Raw genomic sequence first — 18567 nt, 5'->3', positions numbered from 1 at the left:
CGTCTCTTCAGTTATATCGGCCCCTTGCTGTAATTCGCCACATATCCCTTCTATCTCATGATCAAACATTGGTTGGGAAGGGTCCAAATTTCCATCATTATTTCTGATATCTGCTGAGCAATCTTGCGCACATGTAGCAATTCTTCCTCATCTACACAAGGGGCAGGTAGGGGTAGGGCAGCCGCACGGGCTAAACTAGCCCTGCGAGTGCTGACGGCATTAAAGAAATCAGCTCTATGATCTTTACGAAGAGCGTTTAGTTTAAATTTACCCATATCGCTATTATTGTTGGAAGAAAGATGTCTTCTATCACAGTCTAATAAAGACTAGATATTAGTAGAAACTTTCCCCTGCACAACAGAGTATTCACTCTCATTAGGAAACCTTCAAAAGCCTGGCACCACCTAAGATATAAATTTGAAAACTAAAACAAAATCATTTAACAAAACAAAAAACACAAACCGCGAACAGCAAACAGCGCTTTACTGTGCTTCCCGGTGCGCGCGCGAGTGCGCTGCACCATGGGAATTTGTAGAAGTGAAAAAGTGCCCGAGGCACAGAATAGGCGGAGCCACCAGCGCACACTAGAAAAACAGAAAGAAATTGTAAATACAATGTACTGCCAAGTCCATATGGCAAAGTCCGTTTATAGTCCAGGAGAAAGAGAAAAAAAAAAAAAAAAAAAGAAAACCAAGAGGAATGTTTCACACGCTCAATCACCTCCAGGCAGCGTGGTGCAACTGCTAAAGACGTCCTCCAGCCCGATACTTCGTGAATCCAGTAGGAGACTTCACGAGCACTGTGTAGACGATCCTGACTGGCCAGCAAACAGCGCTTTACTCTGCTTCCCGGTGCGCGCGCGAGTGCGCTGCACCATGGGAATTTGTAGAAGTGAAAAAGTGCCCGAGGCACAGAATAGGCGGAGCCACCAGCGCACACTCCAGGCAGCGTGGTGCAACTGCTAAAGACGTCCTCCAGCCCGATACTTCGTGAATCCAGTAGGAGACTTCACGAGCACTGTGTAGACGATCCTGACTGGCCAGCAAACAGCGCTTTACTGTGCTTCCCGGTGCGCGCGCGAGTGATGTATTAGATGTATATACGCAGAAACACAAGGTAGATACGATATATAAAAGCTTGCTGCAGTTGAAAATATAACACAGGTAAAGCAGCCATGATGAGAAAATGGACGTTGACACTTTATAAATAGTAAGCAAAAAGCCTGAAGGAGAGAGACCAAGGCTGCAGAGCTGACAGGCACTGGAATACAGCTCTGTGCAAGAACAAAGAATATTTGCTTGGCTTAGGATCAAGGATGCCACAGCAAGAAGCAAGGCATGAAAGGAGTTGAAGAGGATAAGCTACATACACACAACATATTTCTCTTAGATTAAGCAAAGGAGTGAACATTTGCAAGTGCAAAGTATTGAACAATCAAAGATGCAGAAAGCATAGGCAAGTCAGAGCAGCCAAGTCTCCAGAGGCCAAGAGGAGTAATATCACCCAATATAATTAAATCAAATAGCACTAAATAGCAATTCAGAATGGACAAATTCATGGTCTCCTTACAGGTGGTCCAAGACCAAGAAAAAAGGCCTATTCACTAAGCTCAAGATGAAGATAGCAATGCACCTTCACTCCCTACAAAGGAGAAGCCAAAGAAGAAGCCTTGGCTTAGTGCCTAACTGATGAGAGATGGAAGCCTAATTGGCCAAGTGGGTATTTGTCTGACGTTGTTCCCTGCACCTGGGTTTCGTTTTTTGCTTACATGCTGATAACGAGCCGAATGTCCAAGGTTGGGAGTGAATGCCAACCAATTGTGATGGCCTATGTAATGATGGATTATACATTGTTGCAGAAGCCAATCCACTGCTGTTATTCTGCCATTATCTGTATTATACGCAGTTAGAAGTAGTTTAAGGTTTGCGCACCGGATCAGGGGCAGCCAATAATGTTACTAACCCCTATATAAGCTATAGGTACATATGATCCCTTAACCACCCCCTCCTTTTGATAGACTTTTACTGTTTGACACGTAGGGTGACATCATAGCTGATGTACATTGAAATGTATTTGAGGGTTTATAAGCTGCAATCTGTTTGTTCATCAGGTTTCCCTACTTTATGGAGCTGATAACAAAGTAGTATTTTGCAATATTCCTAGAGTCTGTCTGGTTATTTGGGTCTGAAATTATTTATTGGTAATCCATCTGGCACTTGGAATGCACCAGGTACTACTGCACATTTTGGTAGTGGTGCGGATGGTTCAGATCCAGGCTCTCAGATTCTTGGCGACCCGGTCACCAGTCTCTAGGGATCTCTCTCTCAGGTGGCCAGGGCATGGCCATCGCCATTGGATCCAGACACTGAGGGTCGACGAGTGCGGGACGATCATCTGGGTGAGGGGTCTTTGGGTGTGGGGGTGAGGCAGCCGATGGTGAGACGCAGTATTCCCACCTTTATTGTATATCCAACACCTCCTATTTTGTAGGATCCTATGTCCCAACTCCCCCTTTCTGCACAAACACTAGGCCGAGGAAGAGGGTGACTGAGAAGACAAGACTAACTCTCATATATCATACTGGACATGTTCAGCTAATCAGGTCAGGCAAAGTCAGGCACTTGACTTCAAGTGCATACACCTGATTTGAATTAGCCTTCCTCCCACGGATAAAAGGGGGAACCTAGAGACACACTATGAGCAAGGTGGAAAATGAGTACGAGCAGAACTTCTGGGGTGAAGCCGAACCTGGAGCAGAGCAACGGATGAAAGGGAAAAGAGCAGTGGGCCGAAAACCCCAAGAGATCCCTACAGGAAGTCATTGCCTCCACAAGGCCACAAAAGACACGTGGAGAAGACTGCATTGTGTTTCAAGGACGCCAGCGACCCTCCCGGATGAATGCCAGAGTTGGGGATGCGAGGCCAAGACTGTGGTTCTAACCTTGACTCATGAATTGGAATTTGAAAAAGCAAGAGAAAACTGCACACAGATAGTGAGTTGGCAAGAGACCCGAGAGACTTGTGTGTGCCAAGAAAGATTGAAGCTTGCAACAAAATATCACAAGCAAAGGCTGCAAAAGTGTGGATGAGATGCGAGGAAAGGCAGACCTGCGAAAGAACTTTGAAGCATCAACAGCTGTAGAATAAGCAATACTGAGTAACAGAGTGGTCAGGTGAAAAGGAGTAGCCCACTTGAAAGTCTCTGTAAAAGGTACAGTGTTTGTGACGATAAAAGTAAATTAACTTTCCAAATGAAAGTGAATGAAGTTACTCCCGAAAGAAGGGGAGAGGGAAAGTTAAACATTGAATTTTGATTGAAGTGGTCCAGCGGCGGTCTGTAATGGAAGCCCTGCACATACAAAACTCTTTGACATCCAAAAACTGGTCTGAGCCTGGCAGAGGGAGACTCGAAGTGTAAAAGGCTTGAGGAAGGGAGCCCCCGCAAGTGTTGTTGTCTCTGAAGTGGTCTGAGCCCGACACAGGGGGACCAGTGTGAACCTTTTGTTCCGATATTTGGGGAAGACTGGAACATGAGCTTTTAACATGGAAGTCCAGATGGACCTCGATCCACGGTCCAAACTGTTTCAGTGTTAAAGCCTGAGCCAGAGTGTGCCTATAGAGAGGCGAGCTAAATCGGCCACATTTATTATTTGTCGAGCACTGATTTTCTTTCTATATACATACTTCTTTTACACACCTTTTTGTTCAAGAGATAGCGCAGGCATTAGGTTTTGTTAGCATAAGCCATTTTGATTTCACAGACACGACTAAGACTGTTCTCTTTATTATTTGATGGTCGAGATGACTCCCATCTTAGTTATAGGGCAAAGTAGGAGTTTTTTTCAAACTCCACAAAGGTAGTAAAGGTTCTACAAATTGTATCTTTTGTGTCAGTGTCATACTTGTGATACCATGCCTCCCCTACAATTGGCAGATGCCTCTTTGAAGAACTTCCTGTCCGCTCCCCACAGGCAAACTGAAGGTGAATCAGTCGATTGGGGATGAGTGGATACCAATTGGCTCAAACTGAACAACAGACATAAGTAGAAACATTGCAAGTGGCAAATAAAAGGGGAGCGATCGTATCGCATGTATATATATATAGTAGGGGAAAGAATAAGGATTTGATTAAGGAGAGCTACCTTGTTTCCTATTCTTAAGAAGACAGAAAGGACTGAATCAATCACCGAACTGAGTATATTTTAAGGGATTCCTATGGCAAGGCCAAGGAAGGATGCGCAACACACTCCAAAATGGAGTACAATAAGAGATGAGATAGTTTTACTAAAGACAGTAAAGAAGACAATTGTAGAAATTGTTGTGCACATTTGTTTAGGGTTGTTAAAAACATTTGTGTAAAAAGTTGATGTGTTTTGTATTAGATTGTGATATTATAGGTTGTAGACTAAAACTATAGAACAATAGTAAATAATTCAACTAGTTAATAGATGTTAAAAAACAAGCGATTGGCACCAATCATAGGAGAGTAGGAGTTAAGAAATAATTGAATCAAATAACATTCTTAGGTTGTCAATAATAAAAGCAGGATAGTCGAAATTGGTAGAATCATAAACAAAGAAACAATGAAAATATTATTGTGTAGGCTTGGAAATGATTTTGATGGATATTTTGGGATAATGTGCAGTGATTGATGGTGCTAGCCCGAATTGATTGTTTTGATATAATTAAATAAAATAATAACAGAATAAATTAACTGATAATTATTGACAGTTAAACCCAACTTGTCACAATGGGGGACACTCTCCTGCTACACATGTACAAAACATTTCGGTGATACACACACAGGATTTGGAAATACCATGCCCTATGGGTAAAAGGCAGAGCTCATAAAATGTTCATGCCTTGGCCTCAAGAAGGTTTGTTATCAAGAACAGTATTGCAACACATGACAACATACTTACATGCTGCATACACAGGGAAGAAGTTACAGAAAAGGTAAGCCATTTTAGAACTATAGAAAGTGTATCAGAGTGAGAAAGAAGACCCACCGGAAAAGGAGTGGATGCTTAATCAGCATAAAGTCGGGAACATAACGCCCGAGTTCCTTTTTCTCCTAACAATGATAGCACCAACTGAGGACAAGCAGGGATGTTCTCCTCTAAAGGAGTTAACAGCAGCAGCAGGGTATCCTAATCTGACATACGTGCCCCTCGCCTATAGCAGTGTGGACAAAATAGAAGAGAGCATGATTAAAGAATGAAAATACAGGTCAGCATTCAATTAACATAAAGAGCATGATGAAAGAAGGGACAGGCAAATAGAGATAAAAGAAGAAGGAGCTAAGATACAAAAAGGAGAGAAGGATGAAGCCAGTGAAGTGACAAACATACAGAACAAGTGAATGGAAGGACAGATATTACGCAAATTAGACCGAAAGGATATTGACGACGTTAGAGAAAGAGAAGAAAGAGAGAATAGAGGAGAAGAAAAGTGATGAAATAGAAACGCAGAGATTTGAAGAATGTAGGTTAGAAAGAATAGAAAAACCGCATGCACCTTCTCTAGGCACTCTTTTGTTTTCTTCCCTTTCTTCATCTGACATCATTATACCCCAGCTGGTATGACTATTATCCCGTTAACGTCATCAAGATCTAGTCTCCATAAGGACAGTGTTTTATGCTCATCCCATTATGTCATCAATCTTAGTCCTGTTTCTTTTGGTGGAGATCTGTTGATGCTCCCTATGTTCGGTCTTGTAACCATTTGTCTCCTTCATTTGCCCATATAAATCCCCAATCCTTTTCCATATGCCTTTTGTCTCATGCTCATCAGCTGTATTCTTGGTCTCCCTTGCAGCTCCCTGCTGGGCTGTCGTGACCCATTGTTCTTGTGCTTCAATTGGTATTATTATCTATTAAAAATGTGATCAATTTCATTATCCCTTTGTCCCCTCCTCCTTCTCATTTCTTCTTTGCTTCTTCTTATCTCTCTTTTTTCTTCTTCCTCTCGCCTAGATCAAATGTAAAAAAAGTGGTAAGTTGTCAGATTTAGAAGGCCCAACAGAAAAAATACCAGAACCTACACTGTATTCTGAATGACCACAAGCACGAACGTGCAGAGCAGGGGATATACCCCCACCTTATGTAAGTAGATTAAGGTCATTGCCAGGATGAAGACAAATGGGTTAAATTAGCCCTTGACCAGGATTTACACAATTCCTGTTATTACAGAAAGGGGCAGGACGACCACAAGATGTACTGTGGCCACAAATGGACAAAGATAACTTGAAATGTAAATTACCTAGTTTGACTGCAGGTGTGGGAAAATTGATTTATGAGTTAGAGAGAATGACAGCGGGAATGACATTAGCAGTGGGTGACTTAAAAAGCCTACTAGCAGCTATTTTATGTGGGAGAGCTGACGACATTTGGAGATGTGCAGGATATGCGAGTATGATAGCACAAAACACAACATATGATGGAGCGCCATTTAATATTTGTAGAGCAGATATATGGAGGTCGCTTAGAGTAGAATACCATGACATATCCAACATTTGAGTGATTATGACAAAGAAAATGGATGAGGACGAAATCCTGTTGCTCTTATTCAGGAGATTCCAGAACCATGTCCCCTTAAATTGAGGGAACCACGGGATAAAACAGTAGCATTATTCTATCATATTTTATGCCAGGGACTGCCAGAGACAGTGCAACAGCAGAGAAAGAAACATGCAGGAACGGAAGCGAAGCCATGGCCACAAATACAGTTGATTATCATACATCATTGTCGATTATTACAAGAGAAGAATAAGAAAAACGCTGAGAATAGAAAGCAGGAGGAAGCAAAGTTATTTCAGAAAAAACAGACAGAATTTGCCACAGAAGGATGAGTATTCATGGGTGGTGAAGGCGTGACCACACAAGAGTTACAGCAGCACAGCCAAGCAATGTAGGGTACCCAATAGATCAAGGTGGGTACAATCTTTGCCCACTAGGTAGAGGGAATGGAACTAGAGGACGAGGACTTGGATTCCAAAACCCTCAACAGGAGGAAGATTTATTGGAGGACAGCTGCAACAATGCTGAAATTGTTGGAGGATAGGACATATGGCCCAAACGTGGAGAAGTAGAGAGGCAAGCCCAGAACTGGCAAGCTCCAATAGGGTGGATGGGCTATTCTCCACAATATAATACAGAACCACAGAAGTATTATGCCCAAGATCACACACAGAATCAAACACGTCTGCTGCAAATACAGCAAATGCAGCAAGTTCCATTGCAATCAGAGTCTCCACAGGGGCAACCACAGCAAGCACCTATGCAAACACAACACATACAGACCCAGCAAGCATAGAAACAACAAGCAATAGTGCCACAATGAAATGTGAATATAGAAGCCCCACAAGCATCCGCTCCCAGGATAGGGAGTTTGTTGTGACAGAAGTGTGAGCGACTCCTTTTACAGGTGCAGGGATGAATGCGTTATCTACAATAGGAAAGCCCAAAGAGCAACCTAATGTGTTCATTACTATCAGTGACACTAGACCCCAAGAGGAACCAATCATCAGGGTAATGCTAGGAGGCAAGACATTTTCACTTCTTGTAGACAATGGTGTGACTTATTCCTTTGTTTGAGAGAGAGAATTCATATTAGCTATTACAACCCGAAAGGCCCTACGAGGAGTTCCTTTAGACCCAGAAGTATAAAAAGTATTTTTGTATTGTGTAAATATTTTGTTGACATGGCTACCCGGATTGATAGGTAAACTGTTGGGAATACCTGATGAATTTTTGTTTAGGCCAGGAGTACCTATAGATGATGAGGAAGGACACATTGTCCCCATAGATTTGGGGGAAGTGATAGTGAGAGAGGAAAAGGTGATTTTTGTGGGACAGTTGATGAGGGAAGAGCATAGAGAACAGTAATAGCGCTTGATGTAATACAGATTAAGAGATTTAACGTATGATGAGCTGTTCAGAGGTAAGAATTAAGATTATGAATTATTATGTTTAACAAGTGTCACTTAGCGGATTAAAGTCAAGAAAAAAGAAATGCCACAGAGAATGGCATTGGTGAAACATAAACCATCAATTTTCAGGAAGATTTATAAAATGTACCAAGCATTTTATGGACCAATAGTCCATATGATGTGGGTCTATTGAGTGGAGCAGGAGCAGTTAAAATTAAGCTCAAGCCAGGAGAAATATTGCAATGAGCAAAAGAGTATTCCACGTCCAGAGAAGTAGATGAAGGTATATTTTATGCCATTTCCATTCAGTACAGCTGAACATATTGGTGCAATCAAATTCCCCATGTAACAATGCTGTGTACCCAGTGAAGAAAGCAACAGGGGGATTGTGAAGAATTATTCAGGATCTACATCCCCAAAACAATATTGTCGAAGAAGAGTTTCCTATGGTTCCACATCCACCTATAATATTATGTACCATCTGTACTAAAGCCAAATATTTTACAGTTATAGACTTAAAACATGCCTCCTTTTAATTCCTCTTCATGAGGACTCCCAGGATTTGACCTAATTTTCATATAGAAATCAGTGCTGGAAACATGCACGATTACCTCAGGGGTGCTGCAAGTCCCCATTGATCTTTAATAGGGTCTTCAGATTGACCTAAATAACATACAACTTGAGAGTGTGTTAATTCAGTATGTAGATGATATATTAGTGTGCAGCAAGACAGAAGGAAAATGCAGAAAAGATTCAGTCCAACTAATAACCATACTAGCAGAGAAAGGATACAAGGTAGACAAAGAGAAATTACAATATTGCCAAGGAGAAGTACTGTATATAGGACAGCTAATTTCTCAAGAAGGGAGAAAAGTGAGGACTGAGAGAGAGAGCAGATAAATCGTGAAAACTCCAAAACCTGAGACAATAAGGGAAATGCAACAATTTTTAGGGCTATGGAATTAGTCTAGTGCCTGGGTTTTTTGATTACAGTACATATATTCAACCACTTTTAAAAGGACTCAAGGAAGCACAGATAGGTAAAAGTGAGATAATATGGACAGATGAGATGATTGAAAGATCTGAATAATTAAAAAGGGTGATTTGTACAGTCCCTGTGTTAGGAATTCCAGACTACAATGAAGAGTATTATTTATCACTTTCAAATGAAGAAGTGATTACAGCAGTCCTCTGACAAAAGACAACATTAGGACATGGACTTAAACCGTTAGCCTACTATAGTGGGATTTTAGACCCAGTAACAAAAAGACCTTATCCTTGTGAACATGCATTAGTTGCTGCTGCTTTCGTGATTGAACAATCTGCCAGTATTACAATGGGGTGCTCAATGACGTTATTCGTAGAGCATTCCTTATTCACCATTATAGAGAAACCCAAAAGCACATTGACTACACAATGATCATCAGGATTTGAAGTCATTATTTTTAACCCAGCGATTAAAGATTTTAGATGTAGAGTAGTGAATCCAGCAAAATTCATAGCAGAACAAGTAGAGAGAGAGTACTATGTACTTGACTGCACAAAGTAGACTGAGTTTTATGATGATATTCCATTTGTTAGAGAAAATGCTCTGGGGGATTCCATTCATTGACGGTTTTTCAAGAATCGAGTAAATAACAGGAGAGAGACATATGGTATCAGCAGTTGTGAAGCTAAAAAAGAATGGTGAATTTGAAGAAGTGACAAGTGCAAGATTGCCTTTACATTGTTCAGCACAGGCTGCATAGTTAGTGGTGCTTCTCACTACAGTCCAGAGGTATGAGGATGAGGAAGTGACAGTGTACTCTGACTCCACCTTTGTGACATCAACCATACACATAGGATTGTCACACTGGAAAGGAGGGGATTCCTCCGTGCAGACGGCACACCAGTGCAATATGCGTCTCTATCGCATAAGCTCATTATGGTACTAAAGCTCCCATTGGCTATCGCCATGGTGAAATGCACAACCCATACTAAGAACCGTGATGTAGAAGCAAAAAGGGGAGCACATTTTCCAAATATTTCAGATTTTGAAGTAAAGCAAATACCAGAGCAATGTATGATGGTGAAGGAGGGTTTTAATATGTTACCCATTGTACAGTTACTTGAGCTACATGGTAGAGCCCCACAAGAAGAGCAGGATTTATTGAAGAGACGGGTGTGTTCTTTATCCCCCACAGAGCCTATATAGAGAGAAGGTAGCACTGGAAAGCCAGTTATGCCTCTAGCATTATTAAAGGTGGTGGTGGAGCAGCTTTAATACCCCACACACACAACTAGAGAGAGTCTTGCTGCCATGATCACAGAAGACTGGTGTTCACCAAATGTGTTAGAACACATGGCATAGTTTATTGTAAACTGCATTGTCTGCCAAAAATTCCCAGCAGGGAACACCAGTGAGAGGAGCAATCCCTAGACCCAATGGCCCTTTTCAGCATCTACACATAGATTATGTGGATATGTTGCAAACATGCAATGGTTAAAGATACATGTTAGTAGTATGTCCCATTTGCATATGGATTGAGGCAGGTCCATGCACACCCCGATACCACATGTGCTGCCAGGTTTCTTGTACGTGAGGTGTTTCCTAGATGGGGTGTGTGTGAGTCCTGCAGTCTGAAAATGGGCCACATTTTGTAAATTAAATGTTCAAATAGATCACTCTTTTATTATGCAAAAACACATATTTGTATCTGCCTATCACCCACAGGCAAATGGTATCTGTGAGAGGCTAAACAGACTCCTTAAGAAAGGATAGCTTAGATTTAAATTATTTTGAAGAAGAGATGGCTACATTGACTACCCCTTGCATTATTTGCCCTGAAGATCCAGCCTGGCTCCGATCACCACCCGACTCATTATGGGTTTGTGCCTGGACATTGCATGAGGGTAGTACTTGTTGCTCCTCCCACTCGAATAGAAACTGATGACCACAGTGTAGCAAAATCATTAGGGGATGAGATGCATGATTGTTTGACAAATTTGACCACTAGTGTTTCTTTTGGACCACTATTGGGCCTGTGGATGCAAAGTGTATATGCAGCTACATAAGAATTGGAGAGGGATATGCTCTATAGTGATCATAAATGTTCCTGCGTTGGTGATCCCCAAAGTGATCTACATATTTATATATTTCCGAAAATGGATGCACACCGAAGAAAGAAGAGGTCACTCAACCTCATCCGACAGAAGAAAGAAAATTATTTTTCAGCAAAATCAATAGATGCTTATTTACGACATTCCAGATGAGCATAAATTATTCAGTAAAACGGCAGTGATATTCACATCTATATTCATGCCAGGAATTCAGACTGCTGTAAATGCCAAGTGGTTACAAATAACCAGGTGGGAGCTGCTACAAACAATTAATGTGAAAATACATGGATTTAATGTGATTACAGAAGAATTGAGGGCCATCAGACTCATGATCCTCCAGAACAGCTATGTCTTGGACTGAATTACAGCAATGGAAGGAGGCATGTGCACCAAGATTGGGCCTTCATGCGGTACATACACACCTGCCCATGATGGAGAAAATGGAACCCTGACAGAAGCAATAACTATGCTGTCAACTCTGCATACGAAAATGGTGGAAGAAGTAGATGAGACCAAAGATGTAGACTGGTTTTCATCCCTTTTCTCATGGGTTCCAACCTGGATGGCAAATGTTTTCAAGCTGCTTGGTAGCAATACTAGTGTTAGAATTGCTGGGATTATGTCTATTAGTTATAATCATAGAACAGGGCAAGAAAACAGCAAAGAAAGCTATTGGGATGAAGATAATGATCCATGTAAATGCTGTGACTAATGAGCACACATAGACTGAATGCACCACCCATAAGCAATTGAAAGGAAGTACTCTGGCACACCCAGGAACAAGGTTTTATTACCCAAACGATTATAAGAATAATGGGGACATTGGGTGGTCTGTCAACCAACTGGGGAATCCTGACATATGTCCTGGGGTCTGGATGAGCACAAAAAGAATGCAGGTGACCCGAGGAGGGAGAAAAAGATATGGATTTTGAAGAAACCACAGTGTGAAGTAAAAGTGAAGAAAGTTGAGGAGGTAGTCGAGGACTGGACCAGAGGAGGGAATGTAGGGAGGCAGATATACACGTTATCTATAGTGCCCACTCACTCACCTCCATCATATTGGATGAAAAACAAGAAGACACAGTTCTTAACACCTGATATCCTCCCATTACTGCATCAAAGATATAAGAGACGTTATGCACTCAGGCAACCTTATTGAATGTACCCTCGAACTAACGTGGTGTAAGGATGGCTGCAGACAACAATGAACACCATAGAGCTATAAGTGTAGTCTGAGAAGTGTAACATGATGTCATGAAGAGAAGACACAAGGATGCACTGAAACTATATGCAAATACTTAAATAATGAAGATGTGACTGAAGTGACAAAGTGAACATTTATGCGAATATGAAGAAATCATATACACTGAGAAGATAAATGAGAAGAGATGTAGTAGATTTATATATGCAGAAACTCCAGGTAGCTAAGATATATAGAAGCGTGCTACAGTAAAAAAAAAATATATAACAAGGGTAAAGCAGCTATGATGAGAAAATATACGTCGATTCGGAATAAATAGTAAGCGAGAAGCCTGAAGGAGAGAGACCATGTCTGCAGACCTGACAGATTCTGGAATACAGCTCTGTGCAAGAACAACACATATTTGCTTGGCTTAGGATCAGGGATGCTGCAGCAAGAAGCTACTTGAAGGCAATACATTAGTTCAAGAGGATAAGCTACATATGCACAACGTATTTCTCTTAGATTAGGCAAAGGAGTGCACATTTTGCAAGTGCCAAGTATTGAACAATCAAAAATGCAGAAAGCATATCCAAGATGGAGTAACCATGTCTCCAGAGGCCAAGAGGAGTAATTGCACCCAATATAATTAAATCAAACAGCACTAAACAGAATGTCAGAATGGACAAAATCATGGTCTACTTACATGTGGTACAAGACCAAGAAACACGCTCTATATATTAAGCTACAGACGGAGATATCAATGTACCTTTACTCCCTTTAAAGTTCTGAGGAACAGAACAGCCAGCAAGGTCAACTACAAACAAGAAAACTTGGCTTAGGACCTAACTGATGAGAGATGGTAGGATAATTGTTCTAGTGGGCAGCTGTCTCATGTTGTTCTCCACACCCGGGTTTCATTTTGCTTACGTGCTGCTAACAAGTCGCATGTCCAAGGTTGGGAGAGAATGCCAACAAATCATGAGCCCCTAGATAATGATGGATTATACATTGTTACAGATACCAATCCGCTGCTGTTAATCTTCCATTATCTGTATTATACGCACTTAGAGGTAGTTTAAGGCATGCCCACCAGATAATTGGCCGGCCCATGATATGTTCCCTTAACCAATCCCTCCTTTTGATAGGTTTTTACTGTTTGCTGCGTAGTATGATGCCATAGCTGATGTACATTGAGGTATAAAGCCTTTGTGAAATGGAAATGTATTCAAGAGTGCGTGAGCTGCAATCTGTTTGTTCACCAGGTTTCCCTACTTAATTGAGCTGATATTAAAATAGTATTTTGCCCTATAATTTGAGTCTGTCAGGTTATTTGGGCCTGCGATAATTCATTGGTAAGCCCATCTGGCACTTGGAACACTCCAGGTGCTACTGCACACTTCAACTGCTACTTTTTGTTTGCTTCTCTTTCAGCACTAGGTTTTCAGGCAGCTGCCAATGCAAAATGGCTCCAGATTACTAGATGGGGCCTTTTGTAGATCGCAAATGCAACAGAGAGGGGCTTAAATGCTATATGAGAGGAGCATAGGGCAGTGAGATTGATGACCTTGCAAAACAGGTACATCTTGAACCTGTTGATTGATATTGAGGGGGGATGTCACAAAGATTGGTGAACGCTACTGTCCCCTAATACCAGCTAACAATGAGCAAAAATGGTCATTTAAAAGCAGCAATAAATGCTCTACACTAGTTACACATGAATATGGAAACAGAATCTAACAGGGCCATCAAGTAAGATTGGTATGGCACCATTTTACATGGCTGCCCACGTGGTTGGCTCAGGTCCTGAAGGCATTGACTCTGTCCTCATAGTGGTGCTCATCGCTCTTTGAGTAATCTAAGTAGCAATGAGTTGCTTAGCACAGGAAGGGAGGAAGTTGAAGAGAAGAATGGGGAGTAAATTGTGGGCCAGAAATGGAAGGATGTTTAAAATGGGAGTGAACAAAGGAAGAGAGTAAGTTGAGGAAAAGGGATCATGGCCTCATAAGGGTGAGGAGAATGGTTGGCAATGTGGAGTTCTATGTACAGAACTGCCGGACCCTGACCTGTATGAAACATACTGGCTTAGCTGTATTGGTGGAGGGGATTGTATTATGCTCCTCCATTTGCCGTAGGAGTGCATGACGGAGAGATATAGCTTGGAGGGATTGAGGATATGCGGGTGGAAAATAAGGAAGAGGAAGGATTAGTGGGGGAGGAGGAATTTGTTACTGATGTAACAAAAGGGGGAGAGGCAAGGGGGCATTCATATGCATGTGCATCATTCACTTCATTAATCAAAGTACTGATTGATGAAGGGCTTCTAACCACATATCAGAACCCTTGCAGTGACATGAGGGGCATGTTTCATGAGAACAGTAGCAGCATTGACAACTTTAGGTTGATAGCTGAAAGGTGGCAGAGGGTAGCACTAGCACATAGTAGTAAATTCTATTTTATAACATAGATAATTGGGGAATTGTAGCTTGTGTTTGCTCCATTTTAGCTTTCAATTACTACCAGCAAGGAAACACACAACACTGTATTATTAGCATGCACTATTTCCATTCAGATAGCATATTACCCCACGTCTGTGATCAGAACACAGTACACTGCATGGCACCATATATGCCACACTGACCCTGTATTATAGGATTTCTAAAGGTACGTGGTGCATGACAAACTTCTTAGAAAGCACATGGTACATGTTACACATCAGCCCCAGCCAAGTACCTGACCACACATTTTCAGAACACACAACAGGTGCACTTTCACCATCTGGTCCAGCACGTGCGTGCACACACACACACACACACACACACACACATACACACACACACACACACACACACACACACACACACACTCACTCACACGCACACACACACCATGTGCATCATTTGGTTTTGATCCTTTTTTAGAACAAATGCATGTGGGACTCACAACACAACAGTATTGTATCATGTGTGGTAAGGGGCCTAAGCATTTTTTAGCTAGAGATTTGCCTTTTTAGGCCTGCCATGGTAGTATAGAAGGCCACAATTATTACCTGGGGACACTTTGTTTAATTTCGTTTTGCCCTGCAGACAGGCTGAGAGCTCAAGGGCAGGTGGGGAAGGATGTAAGCTAGGTGACAGATCTTTATGACTAGGGAAATGTTTCTCAAGGGACGAATGCCTGACTCCAGACAAGAAGTGCTTCCTCATCAGATGCAGAAAGAATACATAATGTTTATGTATAATGTTTATGAAGGCCACAGTGAGGGTTCTCAGGCAGCCACAATATGAAATAGGTTAAATTATATGGGGAAATTAGCAGAAATTATGGTCCAGAAGCAGTGCTCAGCAGTGAACAGATCAGGTTTTTTCTAGCAGGCCATTCATTGTAGGGAGGTTGCTAAGACACAATGTGCCTGAACTAGCAACATGTAACAAGATAGAGAGTTGCACAGTGAGCAGATACAGATGGTGGGAATGGGAGATGAATAGAGGAGGTGCGTGCCATGCTTTTTTAGTTGCCCATTGGTCCAGTTTGGTTGGACGTTACAGCCCCACTTGTCTGAGGTGGCACGGTCCAATTAAAATCAATGCCTTGAACAAGCTTTCCTCACAAGCTGGGATTAGTGCATTTTTGGGCTGACTAAGGGGATTATGGCCATGGCCATGTTGGAAGGTGGATCATTTGTGGGACGGGAAAATAGCCACCAATAGTTCTAGTTAATCTATAGAGTTGTTTAGGTGGATGGTGGTTAGGATGATGATTTTGTTACACTCTTACTGTGATATGTTAATGTCCTGTTCATTGCTATAAAATGTTGAATCCACAATGGGCGGGTCGAATTTGGCCTATTTTATTCCTGCATGCGGTGCACTCTTTTTCTTGTGAATTGATTATTTTCTGCTTTTGCACCTGACTTGGGAGTGTCCCTAACTTTACAGAGGGATGGCAATGTAATATCAGAGAAAGATGACTTCCATTTTTGAAGAGTTTTGTGTGAGGCAAAGGAGAGCCATCCAGTGATGAATTGCAGTGAGACGGTTCATAATCTGTTCCGAGATGGCTGTGGTGAAGGAGGGAAATGAGAAAAAATATTTGTGTTTCATCAACAAAAGGGTGATAGTGAAAACCGAAGCATGAGATGAGTCTTCCTAGGGCAGAGGTAAAGAAGGTGAAGAAAAGAGTTCCAAGTATTGATCCTTGGGTTACACGTACAAGTATAGATGTGGGTATACTGTTTTAACGAGTTCCTAGAGACTTTTAAAATTGACCTTCTAGGATGTTTTAATCGAGCAACATCTCATTCAGAGGAAATGTCCACCCATCTCAATCCAGGCACGCACAATTTCCTTTATTTAATAAGGTGGTTTTGATGAATATGTAACCCCCAATTTAATAAAATTGATTCCTTACAGACTCCCTCCTCTTTTGTGAAAAGAAACATACAGGGTTGCACAGAATGTATATTTATTAACCAATTAGAAATAATTGAAACATTATTTAGATAAATAAGTTATAAGTCCATAAAATTAGTTATTGAGCTGTTAGTTTGGCGCTACATGTTTTTATGACTTCTGCCTGGCAGTGCTACAGTAGGTTTGATATTTTTGGAGGTTTTGTGACTCTAATTCTGACCCCGCTTGCACCAGTTCCATGTGTTGCAGATTCTGGATAAACACTTTGTTTATTCAAGTATTGTGTTCCTTTGGGAGGGCCTGGGAGGTTGAAATAGCAGATTAGGCAAATCAGAACTGCTGGTCAAGCCGAATACCCATTATTCTTCCATTATTTTAAGCCCAACATACACAGTTGCAGACCATAGAAATGTCACCTTAGAATTTATAGCAATTTAGCCTCTGCGTGACCGAGTGCCAGGGAACTTTATTATCATTATGGTTCAACCTAGAGTAATTCTATCTCCTTGAGAAAGCATGGGATCTGTCTTCACATCTCATTGCTGGGGGAGGTGAATTGAACAGAATACCAAATGCCAGAATTGAAATTTGTGGCTGATGCTTGATTCAGGTTGGTTTCTCCCAATTGTAACTTTAAAGTTAAATGTATCTGTCCCCCAAGATTTTACATTTTCACAGAAAACACAGCAGTTTATTGCGTTGGCCTATCAAACCCCCATCACAGGGTCGCATTTTCAACATATGTAGGTTTCATAACCACAACCCCTGATGTATGCAACACATTTGAAATAATGCAAACTCATTTTTCTCTCCATGATTTTGAATTGGTGTTCCTTTTCTCCTCAGATTAAGCAGTTCCCCATTTAGTGGTAGGATATTTCCTCATACCTGAGATGTTTATTTCAGTCCTTTTCACTGTATTTTGATTTGAGGGGACTTGAAAATATTGCACATTTGTTTTTCAAATGCTGGAACAGACCGCAGTTTACATGTTTGTTTTCAACATGAGGTCTTGCTCTGCGTCTTCACGTTGAGTTAGATTTTCCTAAAGCCTTCCAGGTAGGAGCTGATCCAGGCAAGAGCAGATTTCCAAAAACCTAGGTCCTAGAGAATGAGGAGGAGAGAGAACAAATTGCAGAAAGGTCAAAAAAAGGGTGAGTATTGAAGAGTGTTTGGAGTGCTGAGCATTAGACAGAAAGTTAGAGACATGCAGAAGTGCAGTTTTAGAAGTTTACTATGGAACCCATATTGAATTGCATCTCCAAGGCCATTGTCCTCAAGGTCCCTCTAAGTCCTTATTGATCTAATCAAATACGACCCACTCAATGACTTTTGACTAATGGGGAAGGAGAGAAACTAAGCAATAGTTTTTTGTGACATTTGATCAGCAGGGAGTTTCTTTAATAGGAGTAAGGCAGTTTTGGATATGAAGGAAGCATGGAAGAGTCCAGTGGACCGAGAGATGTTATAGAGCTCAGAGAGATCAGGGCAAATAATTGTGACAAAATCTTTGACTATTTGGGGAGAAAAATGTTCAATATGAATGCAAGATGGGTTGGCACTTTAAAGGGTGGGCACTAATCCTATAGCAGAGGTAGGCGAAAAGAAGATGAGAGCAGAAGAGATGATGGGAGAGGCAGTTGACAGATGGAGGAAAAGATATGCGCACAGTCATTAGTAGAAAGGGAGGAGTCGATACATATTGGCTTGGGAGGTATGAGCAAAGATTGGAGAATTGATTAATGTTTTCATGGATAATTAAAAACGGAGGAGATTATGGCCTAAAGTAGAAAGGTTTGGTAGAGTCTAGAGCAAAGGTTAAGGCAGCAAGGGACTTTTGTAAACTAGGAGTAGGGGATGTGTTCATAATTTGCATCAGCATCATAGGTTAGGGTTTGTTTTGAGCATATGAATTTCAGAGGTGATCCAAGTATACGGATGGGGAT

The sequence above is a fragment of the Ambystoma mexicanum genome, chromosome 4q (assembly GCF_040938575.1).
Source record: "Ambystoma mexicanum isolate Mex_15411 chromosome 4q, UKY_AmexF1_1, whole genome shotgun sequence".
NCBI lineage: Eukaryota > Metazoa > Chordata > Amphibia > Caudata > Ambystomatidae > Ambystoma > Ambystoma mexicanum.
This window is presented reverse-complemented; position numbering follows the sequence as displayed.